Below are 14,623 nucleotides of genomic sequence, written 5' to 3'. Positions count from 1 at the left end.
TTATTTTTACTTTTTTTTTCATTTAAGCCACTGCCAATTTCACTAAAAGAAGAGGAATGAGTAAAAAAAAAAAAAGAGCAGAATGAAGTAACTGAGAAATTTACAGGAAGAAAAGTTGCAAAATGATGGAGAAGATTTTATGCTTTTATGTTTGTTGACAAGTTCAAATTAAAGCTCAAATATGCCTTTCCGAGTAGGTAGTGGTGTTGTTCCTATCCCTCCCTCCACCTGACATTCTGGATTTCACTTGTCTAGAGCCACAAAGTGCATTGCTTGGGTGCAGAGAGAGAGGATAAAGATGGGAAGTAATTGCTCACAGGTAAGATCAGGATCTTTTGGGTGACACTGGCTCAATATTCCACAATAAACATGATATTGCCTTATATATTTTTAATAACCCAAGGGAAGAGAGACATAGACCATGAAATAAAAAGAATTTAGTACCAGACAACTAAAATACCTGGTTTTGTTGTTGCTGTTGACTTTTGCCCTCCTGGAACAAAGAAGGAATGACAGGCATATAACACCTATGACAAACACAGGTTGCAGCCACAGCAATTTGGTTGCATTTGTTTTCTTTCAAAGTCTGTCTTTATTTTCTGCATTAATGATGTTATTTAATGTCTAGTAAACAAAGTGTTGCCCCCTTGAAAATCTGTACCCAAGGGGAGAGATTTAAAATCAATACATCCAAAAATGAAAACTATATGGGAAGGTCTCTGGGAAGGTGTTAACTTGGCATGCTATCTATCTATCTGTGTGTCACATCAAATTATGTACATGCCATAAGATGAAGATTAAGGTTTATGACCTTACAAGGAAATAAGTCTTTAAGAAAGATTTGAATGTTATTTGATGAAGGCATAGAGCATTGGGAATGAAAAATTATTTAGGTATTAAAGAAAGCTATGGGTAATAGTGGGTTAAAGAAGTAAAAGGCTGATGACAGCAGCATCATTCAGAAAATGAGGGTAAAATGTGATAGTTTTGCTACACTTTCAAGGCAGAGGTGATGGAATGGAGGTGGTCAAAGAGACATGATTCCATTATTTTTGTGGGATTTGAGTAAAAACCCTAACTGATACCTTTCCTATAATGATTTTATAACCTATGCATCTTGTTTTGACTGTGATTTGCATGAAGAAATGAAAGAAAATGTCAAGAAAATTTTCAAGAAATGAAAGAAAAAGTCTAAGTGAATTTGCCTGTGTGTGTGAAGATCAAAGCCCACGAAAATTTACTGTGTAGGTCAGGAAGCATTCTCAACAGTAAAATTTCCTGGGTTTATGAAATCATTTCCCCAGAGGAAGTTGCTGCAGCAGACCCCTCACTTGGCCCATTTAAAACTGGGCTTCTGAATAGACTAAGGAGTCTTGGGTAGGGAGCAATCCTGCTGGAGCCATGGAAGCTGCAATGCACTGGCATTCCTAATGCACCTTCCTTTTCTAATGTCTGCCAACCTGCTAAAGCCCTTTGTGTATCCCAGTTGGTTTCAGAAGAAAGTTATTTTTTTCTTTTGGCCTAACTAGTGTGGCCACTTTTAGTGATCTTCCCTTTTATTTCCTAAAAGCAGCTCATTTTGACAGTTGTAATCCATGGATTTTTTTAGTATTCTCATGCTCCACTGTTAATGCATCTAGAGAGTGTACAGGCTTCCAGCACAGCTGGAAAAGAGTAGTCCATTATGATTCCTGTCTCTGTTAATGCTCTTTTGACATTGTGAGAAATTATGTAAAGAGCCTTAGGATTCTTATTTCTGTTGCCAGCAGCCTACATGAGAGCTTAGGCTGAGAGTAAGTGGATAAGTTATGATTTGTGGTGCCATGCTATGCCAAAAGAGGTTGAAAACAACATTCATTTGCACTTATACTTGATCCAAAAGTTGAAAGTGGAGAGACTGGGGTATTACTTGCAAACTATCTGTGTTACAAGCCTCAAGTAGCTGCTTGTGCTTCAGCTTAGATTTGGAGGAAATAAATGATTCCCCAGAGATCTGAACACTGTGAGAAGAGAGTTAGATTTCCTCTCTTGTTATGTCCTGACTGGGATGTGGCTAATAATATGCCTGCTTATTCCACTCAATGCAAAGCCATAAATGTCAGCAAGGCTGTCATAACAAGAATGTACCCCCTCCACAGCAATGCAGCAAGCCAAAAATGTCCTCCATGTCAGAGTGATGAGGATATTAGAAAATGCTGAGATGGAGAGGCTGTTAAATGCAGACCAAGTCAAAGCAGCTGGGTCACAAATTCATGGTAGTGGGTTAGCTCACTCACACCCTTTCTTGCTATTCATGAATATTCAGGCTACTGGATGTCTAAAGAAAGGCTGCTCTTAAGATGATCATTGATATCAGGTTATGAACAAAAGCATGTGTGTGCATAGAAATGTTTCAGTATTCCTTATTCATGTATTTAAACAGTTTCACTCAGCTGGGGATTAGAAAGGATGCCATCAATCAAGTTATCCACCATATCCTGTGAATGACAAGCATCAAGGCAAATCTATGTACAACTCATAGGCACAGACTTATCTGTGGAAATCAAGATCAGTTTAAAAAGAAGTTCTTACCTTAGCCAGTTAGTGTACATAAGTGATTACTTAAAACACTTAAGTAAAAGTGGTCTGGAGGAGTAAAAAGTTGATAAACCTTTTGCTCTAATTTCTTTTAATAAATAATGGAAATTGGGCAAAGGACATAAAACCTATAAGCAGGAAGAAAAAGAACATGAGGATCCCCACAGAGAATGGCATCTTTAATTAGAAAGTATTCAAAGGCTTTACAAATCATATGTACTATTTTGCTATTGATGAAAAGGAGCTTCTTCCATTGAGGAATGTGCTATGTTCCAGTCTTCTTTCCTTTTCTCAATAATTCTTCCTATTAGGAAGTCTGCAGTTAAATTGTCTCACTCTCCTGTCATGAAAAAAATCTATGATATTGAGTTTTTCCAATTATTTGGGCACAAAGTATACCAAGAGCACAGCACACAGACTGAACACCTATGACAGGCTCAGACACCTTCATCTATCAACCAAAGTTGGAACATTGCTTTCTGTGTTCATGTAAAAAAAAAAAATCTCTTAATAAAACCCCGACAAGGAAATGACAGCAAGAGTTGAAAGGGCTTTATTTGCCATTTCACCAAGTGTTGATTAGGAGTGTATAAATGTTTTCAGTTCTCTAAAGGATGATTGCTGTCAGGCAGCCTGAAGCCTGAGGGTGCTGATGAGCAGTAGGGTGATTTCCACTTTAGTGGAGCATGTCTTTAAATTTGGTCTGAGACCATAATCCAGTAATTATGTGAAGCTGTGTATATAACCATATGTGTGTTTCTATGGCCGCCTAGGCTGATACAAGCCTGGGCTGCTGCACATGTTCCTGACTTTCCCCTTTCCTGATATTTAGATTTCTTAGGGAGCCAATTTAGGAAACTAATCTGACTGAAAAGAAATAGAAATTAATTTTCAGACTAGGATAATTTACAATTTGTGGACAATAGGGACCCCAAATAAGCAAGTATAGCTGTCTGCTAGGATTTACATCTGCACCTTAAGCAGCCTTTCTTCCTGTCATTAACTTAGGCATCCTCATATGGCAATAAAAACTGATAATGTTAGGTGAGCCTGAAATAATAGTAACACAGTCCTTTTGGAGGAGTCAGACACACAAAGGGTCAAAAGGAGGAACAGGCAAAGCAGACAATTGCTAAAACAGCAGTTGTTGACAGCAGCACAGCCTAGCTACCTGTGTTCCCTGTACTTGATTCCTGAAATTATCACTGCTGAGGGAAACATGATGGCCACTGGTAAGCTGGTGGCCTCTCTCAGCAACATGATTAAGCCATGGCCCCAGAGGAACAGCAAACCTTGGTCTCCTAGCCCTCACATACCATCACAGTTATCTCATATCTCATAATCTCATCTCATCTCATCATCTCATCTCATCATCTATCTCATCTCATCTCATCTCATCTCTCAATCTCAACCTTATCTCTTCTCGTCATCTCCATCTCCCTTTCTAAAGGAAGTGGCTTGGCCATGCTTCAGCTCATCATTCTAAGAGGAGGCATTGACTGCTGCTGAGAGGTCTTGATCCCACATTGCTTCAGACTGAGCAATCCAGAGGACACCTAGATGCTTCACATAAAGTAACTCAAATCTGTAAATTGATCTATTGAACTCAAGACAACTCTCATGAAGTCCAACCCCTTATATTTGAACTATGGTTTCCATAACATGCAGACAGGAAAATTACTATTAAGAGATCACTAGCTGAAGCACATGAACTATCACTTAAGTTCATGTGCACTTTAAAGGTGCTGAGGATCTACTGTGCTGGCATTTCCTCCTGAGTTTGTATTAGCACCTTGAAGATGAATTTTAGTACTTTTTATTGGTAAGGTGTTGAGTCTTGGCTGCAAGAATGAGGGCCACTGTAGCCAGAAGCTGCGAAAGTCAATTTCAACATCAACCCTGCTGCTTTAGCTCTGGGACTGTGCTATCCCAGACACACATTTGTGGCAGATTGACAGGGGGAGGCTGTGAAGCAACTACAAGAGCACTTGAATACTTGGCCAAAGCTGCCAAACTCTCATTGCTTTCCATCAAAGCCAGAAAACCCAAGTGGGATGCCATGGCCTTGCAGGCTGGTGTCTTGTCTCATATACATCTCCATTCTTATGCTCTTGTACAAAGCAAAAACTCATTAAATACCATGTTGATTTTCCTTCTTTTATTGCTGGATATACTAACAACATTTACTGACAGTAACAGTGTTTTCAAGCCTGTATGGAAGCTAGCATTTAATGTTTCTGTACACAGTGATTGTCCAGGGGCATCTTGAAGAATTGTTTTTGGACCATTATATAAAAGCAACCTGGCAGATACAATAATTAATTGGCAAGTGTTTATATGTCTATGCTGCATGACACATGCCCTCAATGGCTAACAGCTGGTTGAGATCCTCTCTGTACACAGGGAAAATTGCAGCACAGGGATTTTTTTTGAAAGCTACTACTACAAAAGAATTCCAGTGGACATGATTTACAAAAAGGGTAAAGGAGAAACTTTGAGTAAGCACAAGGTTTCCAGTGAGTTCAGTGTCTTTTCTCTTGTAAGAAGAGAACATGTTTGTATTTAGAATATTAATTCTTAACTGGAAGAAAATTTTAAAGCAACATTTACCACATGCATGAGGCATGACTAAATAATTTCCCTACTGGCATATGAAACAGTGCCTTCCCTCTCCCTGCCACCATGCCCCGTACACATCTTTATCTCCCACAGGTACTTCAGTATAGCTTTCACCATGAAGAGACCTCTAACGTTTTTATGAGTTGAGGGATACTGAGAATGGACTAATGCATTAATGCATTCGAGGCAAATGATCACCTCCTGCTGCTACATAACAGCCAGAACATTTATTGTTGGAGCAGAAAACACTGATCCTCTGACAGTGCTGTGTTATGATGTTATCTCAAATGACTGAGATAATTCCATCTGATGACTGTGGGTACATTACTGTGACAGTTGCTCTTTTTTTTCTTTCTTAGGATAGCAGTGTTAATTCTCAAAAATACTGTATTTGCTTCCATAACAGTATTGGTTCCCCCAAAATAGATTTTGACCTTAAAATATGTATGGATTGTGATCTCTTTTGTCAGTCTTGATAGTGGTCCCCGAATATGGCTGTTATTTATGCACACTGACTGTACAAACAGATAAAAATGAAATACTGTCTAAAAATCCTGGATTAGGAAGATGTTACTGCCCTTATTCACTTACAAGTCTCAAGTGCTAAAGCCTGGCTCACTTCCATATGTCTGCTAATTTGCTGCATGTATCTCTGAGCACCTTCTACACTAAAGAGTGCAACACTCCCTCTCTGAGACATTATTCTGGCACCTTAGTTGTCATCCAAAAGACTCTGCAAGCAGCACTTAACAACATAAAAAAAACTATTAATTAGATAACACACATAAGAGAGAGAACTTTGCAGAGTTGCTTGGCTAATTGTTGGCAGGCTCATCACACTGGTAAAGTACCCAAAGAGTCTTTCCTGGCCAGGAGGGGAAGGGTTGATCCCCACTGCTACCCTTGAGCCAATCCTTTATGAAGATGAGGTGCCATTTCCCTGTTTTTTTTTTTTTTTTTTTGCCTTAGGATTTTATACCATTTTTGTGTTTATCTTCTTGAATCTCTGAGCTACCTGTCGTCCCTGGCCCAGCAGTCCTGCCTCTGTAATTCTTCCTTTCTTATCTTGTTGTTCTCTCAAAGCAGACATTTTCACAGCTGTTTTTCAGAGGTAAGTGATTTCCTGAGAACTCTAAGCCAAGATGACACAACTGTGACAGATCAGAGTTGGGATTTAAATCCTTGGGTCACAGAGCTCCTTGCCACATGCTGAAAACTGGTATAGGTTCAATATAAGGTGGGATAAATTCTTGGAAAAGAAGCCCATTGAGAGTAACTATATTCATAAAAACCATATTGGCTTCTTATGTCTCTGAGTCTCACATTTTTCAAGAGGCTTACTCACAGCTTTCAAGAGGCACTGAGAAAATCACATTTTCTGTATTCTTACTCTCCTCCCTAAGTATCAGCAGAGAGGGACCTTTCATCTGATCCAATATGACTACTTTTATATTTTTGTGTACTGTTATGATTCCTCTGCAATAGAAGAAGGACTAGTTTTGAATGGCTTTTGCTGAAAAAGCACTTCTTATTTGCTGAAGTAATGGACAACATGAGAGTGCCGTGGGTAGGGGGACAGCAGCTATGACCATTCTATTCTTGTGCTGTCACTCCATTGCTTCAGCAGGACACCAGTTCAGGAGATGGCCTCATATTTCTGCTTTGGGTTCATGGATATTTTGGGGGCTGAGATGGTAGTCTCAAACATGTGAATTCTCTAAGCTCACCAGAAACACAGACTGGACCCATCCCCTTGTCTCTGGCCACTTTGGCACTTTCATTCGTTCTCCCAGGTGATCATAGAAAGAAAACTCCAAATTATAAGGGATAATGGGAGAGTATTTTGTGGAAAGGACCTTATTACCATTGGAGTATGCATTTGTATGTAGTGAAATAGTTTTTTTTAAAACATGTCTGATCTTGATCTTGATTTCGTATTTCATACATGACTCCTACCACCAGACTGTCGATATCTGCTCTAACATCTCCTCACCACCCTTTCTTCCCCTAGTAACCTAAAGGCCTTAATTTCCTGACCACTGTAACCAGTGTTCCTCATGAACAAGTATAACTTTTCATAGAGATCCCTTGAAATGCTAGTGAAAATCTTTTTTTAAATGACAAAATATGCCACAGAACAGAACTTTGAAGTCTATTGGCTATAATGTCCAGCTGCTTACAGTTATCTGCAGCCTGGTTGCACCTTGTTAGAAAGATGCATCATATATATTGCATTTAATATCTACAATATATTGTAGATACAATATATAATGTATATATATTGTGTGTATGGCCACATCTTGGTAGAAGGAAATTAATTCAAGAAGTAGTAAGAAATAACTCCAAGAGGTGCGAAGAAATTTCAGATTCTGTGGGCTTGACTGTCAAATCTTTGTAACTCCAGTCTCAGTAAAAATGTTACTCCTACACTTTTTCTTTCCTCAGAGGTCTGTGCTTCTCTCAGATCAGACAGCACTGCTGACATTTCTAATTATTCCCAATAGAAGAGGTTTTTCAGGGTCTACCCACTGTGCTGAGTGTTCCTTAACAGGAGAGGGAACACATGAAAGACAAGGTAGGGTGTGATACTGTAAGTGAAATTCCAGGGCACTACAGGTAGGTGTGAAAAGAAAGGTCAGCAGAGCTAACAGTGTTTGCCACTTTTTTCTGTAGGATTCGGCATTCCTACTAGTTAGCTAAACTTCAGGGAAAACACAAGACACCCCCAGGCTATAGTAGCTCTCTTGGTTTCTAAATTGCCCTCCTTGTGCCTTATGGTGGGTTTATAGAGCAAAGTGGATGTGTCAGCAGGGGTGAGTCTACCCACCACCACGCTCTCACTGTTGCCTCTGAAGGAATCTGTGAGTTCTCATGAGCTGTGTCAGCTGGTGCAGAAAATTCTGGGGAAACATGGAAGCCTTTGTCTGCAAAATGTTTTGAGGTGCCATTACTAGTTCCTTGTGACAGAGGAAAATGACTTCTGAGTGTAGAGGAAAGGACATCGAATCGAAGCTACTGGCCCAGTCAGGGAGGCAGAAAAGCCATGAGTGTGGAGCAAGGCAGTGCTGATATTGACTGCCCCCCTAGTGACCAGGACACAGCTTTGGTTCTCACCACACAAAGCACCTGACTGCCAATGGAGACAACAGCTGCTGTTGGTCAAGGTTCTTCTCAGTGCTTGCAGATGGACTGTGGAGGGTACCTCTAATGCTCTAAAATGTAAAATAAGGCAGGTGACAGGGTCCATGTCTGGTGGTGCATTGTTTCCCTCTCATTAGGCTAAGTTCCAGGGTGTGAGTAGTGTTTCTTTACATCGCTAAGGAATTGTGAAGATACACACTTCAATCAGTTTGTGAGCCATTCATATTTTGTGGCAATACAGGTCTGAAGTAGTTCATTACATGGTAATGTGTATAAGTATCGTGGTATTCCTGCAAAAGCAGAGAAAAAGCCCACTATGGGGAAACACCCGCAAAGATGGGCTGCTGAGATAAAGCTGAAAGTCTTGTGCTTCCAAGAGAACTGGATGTTATCTGCTATTGTTTGACCAGCTCACTTGAAAAAATAGCACAGAACAGAATAGAATAGTTCAGTTGGAAGGGTTCTTCTATCAGATTTTTTGCTACTGCATCATTACCATTGGCAGGTGACAGTTTATGTGCGAATCAAAGTGTGGTGTTACTACTCAGTGTAGGTGACCACCTACCAGTTTCACAGCTAAGCTAATAAGCTAACAGAAAACAGGCTTTGTTGTAAAATCTCTGACACTTCTTTCCAACAACTGTTGCTAGAACACCTGGAGAGCAACTTTCTCTCAAGTACTTATGCTTGTCTTGTTCAGATGGAAACCAGAAGTAATGAAAAACACATCTGGGCTTTGCACATGTAGGTGAGGGTGAAATTTAAAGTCACCTGTCTTTACGAAGCTCTCTAGCACTTTCGCTTTACTGTTATTCAAGGAACATTGCTAATACTTAGTGCATGGGCCAAAAGAGAGTTAAGCTCTTTCTTAGAGCTGTGCTGCTTCTGCCATTCTTTTCTGCCTTCTCACTGAACTGGGTGTGTAATTGATGGGCATGCACTAAGCAGAGGTCTTGAGTAAGATGGCCCCATTTTCCTGACTTAGAATCATGTCCTTGGTGCTTAAAATGGGAAAGGCGATAGCCTTAGAAATGAAAGACTGGATACATGGGGTTGAAGATATCTATACCTAAGATTCATACACTGAACATTTAACAGTGTTGACTCAGGCTCTCTTCCTTTCCACCGTAGACTTGTTGAGCATAGTGTAATGTGGGATTTTGAAGTATGAGGTGGTTTGCAGATGCATGTTGTATATGGCATGTGAGGTCAGTGTGTGTAATAGTCTCCTTTGGTATGTTTGGCCCAGGATATGCTTTCCTGCTTCCCACTGCTGTGTTGATCATACATTTTATGGCCCGGTTTGTCTGCCCCAGATTTCCACCTTCCATTATGGGACTTTTTCTCTCCCTTTATAGTATTTCAAACTTTTTTCAGTTCAGCAAACAGTTTGTTCCCCCCTCTGTCCTTCAAATAAAGTTTTCTTTGGCAATCCCTGTCAGGATAAATTCAATAACTCTTTAACTCAGAAGGATCCCCAAGGAGGAAGCCAAGAGTCAAATGCTGCAATTATTCACATTTTGGTGAGAAGAATCAGACTTCTCAGGAATCATTTCAAACAAAGTGGTAACAGTTTATTCCTGCTGGGTGGAAGCAGGAAGTGTGCTGGAGGGAACCTGACAGCCTCCTGAGCACCATCAGGAAGCATAAAATGGATGGGCAAAGAGAGGAAGAGGGAGAGGCATTAACGAAGAAAAATGTCTCATTTCCTCCCTCAAACTAATTGGAAAAATGTGTTAGTGGTTGTGGCACTGGTAATTTCTCATGGTGGTAATAGCTGCAGCCTGTCCTGGAGTGGGACTGGTCACAGGTTGGACCTCTACTCAGAATGGCTGTGATTAGTGCAAACGATGGCAGTTTTGCTTGTGATATAAATGTACACACACAAACATATATATAAACACACCTACATATACATATGTAAGGTGGGTTGGTTGTTTTCTTTTCACTCAGGATCTATGCCTCGTTTCTAGTAATTCTTCACTATGCATATATTTCCAGAATAAGAATGATAGAATATAGCTGAAAACATCTTTTGTTTCCTTTTTTTTTTTTTCTTTTATGAGGGTATCTTGCTGCAGCAAAATGTAGGGAGGTGTGAAGGGAGAACAGAAGGAGCTTCACCATATAGGTCACTATTTTAGAATAAGAATGGGATTGCTTATAAATACTGGTGCAAGTTCCGGGCAAAAAATTGATTTGCTTTGGCACATTAAGGCATACTCACATGACCCACCATCTGTAATCTTACTGCAATGTTGATAAGCCTGTTTACATTTCCCTATGAGAAGGACCAGCCCAAATGCAGACGTCAGGTACCTGCTTAGATGAAATCTTTTCATGGACTCTGTGCCAACAAAAATGTTTAGTGTAATCCCTCTCTGTCACAGGCTCTGGTCCTGAGATATCACCTCTTCCAGGCCAGGGGAGAGGTACAGGGCAGGAGTCAGCTTTTGATGGCTGGAGCTGAAAGGGTGTTTGTTATCCACTGGAGTTATCCTCCTAGGTGTTTCATACAGCCCCTTTATGTTGCCTCCATGTCACAGGTCTCTTGCAAAAGATGGAAGAATTGGAGGGAGAGTTGAGATGCAGGTCGTGTATGTTCTTGACCACTGTGTTATTTGGAAAAACAATTCTCAAACTCTTATATGGAGTTTCTTACAAAAGCTTGGTTCAAAAATATTCAGTTCTGCATCCAATTCTTTTCTGTGCAACTGAAAATCTGAAAAGCAAAACCTATCACCCAAATGCAATGTACAGGTTCTCTTCTGAATAAAAGGATTGGCACTTGCTTTTCAGATTTGAAATACTCAGCCAATATGGAGGTAACTGACTCATATTCTGTCATCATTTTCTTGGCGCTTCATCCTCCTGAAACAGATAAATGGACATATACGTAGTTTTTTGTGTACACATATCTTTTAGGTGAAACCTTTTCAACAGGGATATAGAGTGACACTATTAAATTAAAAGATGAGTAGTGAATTATGTCATATACCTAGAAATGTTAATATAAGGAGCAGATCTAAGATACAGATCTGGAGGTTTAACCTGTGGAGGTTTAACAGAGGCAGCCATATACTGAAAATTCAGAAATCACCTACCTGGATACTTAGCATAGTTTTGCTTTTGTAAAAGACAGAAAAGACATTTTAAGAAGAGATCAAACAGCAATCCTCTGTTGAAAACTTCCTGTATGCACTCAGGGGCTAGCAACCTTTTAACACCTCTGAGCACAGCCTCTTTCTAAATTGAACTTATGTGCAAGTTAGAGCATACCTTGCAATGAAGCATCACCTTCCACTTTCCTCATTTTCTTCTGGTAAATGTGAGCACATGAACCTCAATTTGGAGCACACAAATACAGAAAAGGATAATGAGTTCTTCAAGTATCCATAGGGAAGCCATATTGTATAACATTGTGTAAAGTGAATATGGAATAAAGCCCAGAAAGAAAATGTGGATAGCTCAGCAAGTGGGAATTAGCAACTGAAAAAAAGGGATTTCATTTCCAATCCTCAGTGGCTATTTCATACAATCTAGAATAGATTTGGAGATAGAGGCCAGTGATTAGGCTATTATCTGGGAAGGTCATGAGAACTGTGTTCAAACCTTTAATTGAAACCACTAGAGCATTGCCACCAGTGGCTTCTACTTTGCATTTGAGTAGGAGAGGTCATAATTTGTAAGCCATTGGAACAATTTGTCTGGACTGTGCTCATTTCAAGGGCAAACTTGAGAGCGGGCTCTAAACCAGCTGCATTGTCTTAGTGGTAGCAATTTCCCCCCATCTGATACCTCTCTCCCACTCTTTTTCTAAATGGATTATGTCCTTTCTGTGTTGTTTTGCCTATCATTTCCACAGGTGCATGTTTTATATTTGCTCAGATATGATTACAGTGGTTCCTACATCCTGCATTCACTAGGGCTCACTAACTAGGTCTTCACTTCTACAGACAGTAGCAATGAGGTCACTGTGCTGTGACCCTGGTTCAGCCAGCCAGCAACCAGCAAGTTTGGGTGTAGTGTTTGGAAGCTCTCATGGATGTTTGTGAGAATTTGACCACCACACATTCTTGGACAAGCTGTATAGTTACTCTTTGCAGGCTGCACAATTACTCTTTTGTCACTGAAGCATCCATCTGCATGGTAATGCAATTATTAGGATGGACAGAGAGATGGTGACACATCTTTGGGGAGATCAGAGTTGCTTGCCTTCACAATTTTTGTTTCCTTTTTCTTTCTGTTATGGGGTGAAACACTACTCAAGCCATGCTCTCTCACAGACCTCTCTTCTCTTTGCATGTGCAGATCCTCTTCAATGCAATGACTGTGGTAGCCTGAAAACACTCTTTCTACATGTAATTATATAATGAATAGATAAATAAACAATTAGGCCAGATCAGAAAGGAGGGGTACACCAGTGCTACTGTTGGTTTGGATTTTTTTCTCAAAGCTATTTATCTCTTGATTGCAGATTTCAATGTTAATTCTACCATTTGAAATTTGCTACAAGCCCACCTTTCCTGTGCAGACAGCTGGCAGATTCTGTCTGGGCATACTGTATAACACATGCTAGTGGCCCTACCTGCTACAGGCAGCATACACGCACAGAATTATTCTGCTTCCATTTAAGGGCAAAGTTTGGGGAGTGAGGAGTATGGGAATGGCCATTATTCAAGTGTATATGACATTTGATGTTAATTTAATTTTCTCTCACCTATTGCACAGCAGAACAATGGAAAATATCAAGACTTTCCCTGAGGTGGCTGTCTTTCTGATATACAAGAAATATAACATACACATTTAAGCAAAAAAAAAGTATTTTTTAATTCTAATCTCAGCAAGTAGTTGTACTGAGAAAAAAAGAGGGTAGTGATTATGGGAAGGAAGAGTCATCTTATTTATGCCAGCATTAACTTAAGTTACAGTGGGTGAAATATGGCAATTTGTTTCTCAGATTACTCATAACTTTTTGCATCTTTCCTCACTCAATTAAAGTACAGAACATCTAGAAGACGATTCTGTCTTGCACAAAACTGAATTCAAGTGTAGCTGGCGCGACATCAATGTAACACTTAGCTGGCTGTGAAAAGTAGCAGAGGTTCTGAGATCCTGTCAGTGTTTAAGAGGGCAAAGTGCTAAAAGAAAATCAGTCAAATTCTCAGATTCATTATGACCCATAAGCTGCCTGCCAGAAATTAAATGCCTGGTGGACGTCAGCAGAGTGTGTTGGTGTGGGAGCGTGTATGTGATGGAAGTCGGAAATGCATTTCTGTGTGTATAAGTGGAGGAAGAAAAGTAGAAATTGATATTTCTGTAATAAATTCTCCTCTGTTGCCATGTTCAGGATGAGAGGTAGGAAGGACAATCTATACAGGATGGAATGCTTTCTTCTTTAATTTTGAACAGTTTTTCTTGGTATGTTTCAGTGTTTCAGGGTGAGTTTTGGTGAAAACATCATTACCTGATCTACAGGTTTTAATATCGATCCTCCTTTATTCCTTCAGAGATGCAGAAAGCACTCCCTCATATGCCAATTCCTTCATCAAAAGTATCTCCACAGTGCACAGAGACGGAGCAAGTTGTCCACTCAGAAGCAGCTACTCACTGCAGAGATGAAGTCAGAGCTTTGTCTGCAGTACTCAGCCTGTCCTTTAGGCAGAGCTGGAACAGCCAGCCCCCTCCATGAGCAAGTAAAGATGACATTTGTGCAGCTATGCATCCTTGGGTACCACTAGTAGACACTGTCCTGCACACAGGAGTTATTGCATAACCACAGCTGGGAAGTGAAAAGATAAGACCTACACAGCACTGAAATCCGGTCCCAATTATCAGATCCCTTCTGTTCATCACTCCTGGTCAGTCATATGTGGTTACAATAAGTTGTTATGCTAGGGTGTGTATGGTATATTTTCACTAGGGAACATGCATCTTCCATACCCTCTTATTCTCTGTCCAGAGCTTCCTAGAGCAATGGGAGAGATAGGAGATCCCACTGCTACTACTGATAGAGCAGGTCTGCAGTCAGCAAATGAAATACTTCCCCTGTCCCCTGTATAATTATCTCTATCTTGAGTCCTGGCCAGCACTACTCATCTTCATTTCAGTAAGGGGACAGGCTGGAACTGGGAATGGCAGAATTCATTTATCACATTTTAATAGAGAGGCAGCTCAGGAAGGGAGGGACTAATGAGATAATTCTGAAGAAATTAACTAGCTTCTATCACAGGGTTGTCTCCTGTGAGGCTGCTGCAGTGATGACAGATGCCATAGAACATAGCCC

Source organism: Melopsittacus undulatus, chromosome 4, assembly GCF_012275295.1.
Source record: "Melopsittacus undulatus isolate bMelUnd1 chromosome 4, bMelUnd1.mat.Z, whole genome shotgun sequence".
In the NCBI taxonomy this organism is placed as follows: domain Eukaryota; kingdom Metazoa; phylum Chordata; class Aves; order Psittaciformes; family Psittaculidae; genus Melopsittacus; species Melopsittacus undulatus.
The sequence above is the reverse complement of the archived record's forward strand: the minus strand, read 5'-3'. Positions refer to the sequence as shown.